The following is a 1,623-nucleotide window of genomic DNA, read 5'->3' as shown; positions in this document are numbered from 1 at the left end:
CTTCAACTAGATAATGTTAGAATCACCTATGCTGTTCAAAGCATGGGTTAGCTCGACAGTGCAAAGTTCGTTTAGATGTTCGAGTTCATGGGGCTTCTCTTCATTTGTCTGTCATTGTTAAAATCTATTTTCTTACTTGAATAATGTATCCTAGCCCTTCTCTGGATCATGCATAACTGATTTTGTTTTTCTGTGTCAGAGCTCTTCTGATATTGAACGCAATGCGACAGTCTTCACGCACTCAAACTTCCTTATTAGTAGCTTAACTCATGTCAAGTCTTTAGGGTTTATTCCATTCTATATATCAACCAGTGAATCAGTTGGCCTGGTCATGTTTTTCACATTGGGTTTTGAATCAGTTTGCATTTTTATTTTTATTAGGTAAAAAGATCCCACCCAAATTCCATTTAGTTTATTCCATCTATATATCAACCAGTGAATCAGTTGGCCTGGTCATGTTTTTCACATTGGGTTTTGAATCAGTTTGCATTTTTATTTTTATTAATTTGGTGTATGTCAAAATGTGTATGGGTTTGAAATATAGCTAACAATTTGTTACATTATCTATTATTTAACAGATCACTAACTTATGGGCCTAATGTTTTACCGATAACATCTCAATTACTCGATACAAAGTAGTACAACATGAAAGTATGTAGCAAAGTAGAACCTATAGGGCTTTAATTCTCGGGTTCTCATCCTACAGAAAAAAACCATTTGCAATGGTAGCATGACCGACAACGTTTAGAACTGAAGCAGGATAGCCATGTACTGGTGTACATTGGCAACAATTAAATCAGGATGATGGTGGACATGTACATGTTGGGGATTATACCAATACCAATCGGTTCCCCCACTACACAGATAACTTGTATGAACACACTTCAACTCGGATAAATCTCAAATATCACAAACTACCTATACTAACATGCCCAACTTCGCTAAACAACTATTAACAACGGATAATAATGTAAAGCAGTAAAAGCAAACCACAACACAAAGATTTACCGTGGTTCGGCCAATGATGCCTACTTCCACAAGAGCCAGTTCTTAATAAAGTGGGAAGGAAGATTACAATCTCTCCTTTCAGTCTCTCACCTTACTAGATCACTCTTATCTCTTTACAGGGTTGTATCTCTGTAAAGGTTCTCTCTCTTTGTTTTAGTCTGGATTCCAATCCTTTTGACTTGTTAGGTTAGATTTTCCAAAACCTTGATTTTGGTTTTATCTCCAAAAAACCAAATTTCGCGGGTACTGTAGCAAAGCCCACGAAAATTAGACTGGCCTTCCTCATTGTAATCGAGACCGGCGGGCTGGTCGCCTAGTAGTCTATCGAAACCCTGGCCTTGATCGCCCCCGTCGCCTTCATCCTGATTTCAGCCTCGACATTTCCAAACTCTTCGGCCCGCTTCCAAAATCTCCCTCATGTGAGGGATAACTTCAACAATCTCCCCCCGAACGGTGGGGGGCTACCTCCATGCAATTGCCAAATCAGCAGAGGAGGAGTGTCGCGCCATTCCCAAATAGCACAACAAACATCAAACTTACCTTCGGTAAGACTTTGGTCATCATATCCGGCCCGCTCTTGTCGGTATGGATCTTCTCGATACACAAATGCTTGTC

The sequence above is a fragment of the Coptis chinensis genome, chromosome 3 (assembly GCF_015680905.1).
Source record: "Coptis chinensis isolate HL-2020 chromosome 3, ASM1568090v1, whole genome shotgun sequence".
Classification (NCBI taxonomy): Eukaryota; Viridiplantae; Streptophyta; class Magnoliopsida; order Ranunculales; family Ranunculaceae; genus Coptis; species Coptis chinensis.
Note: the sequence above shows the minus strand (reverse complement) of the source record.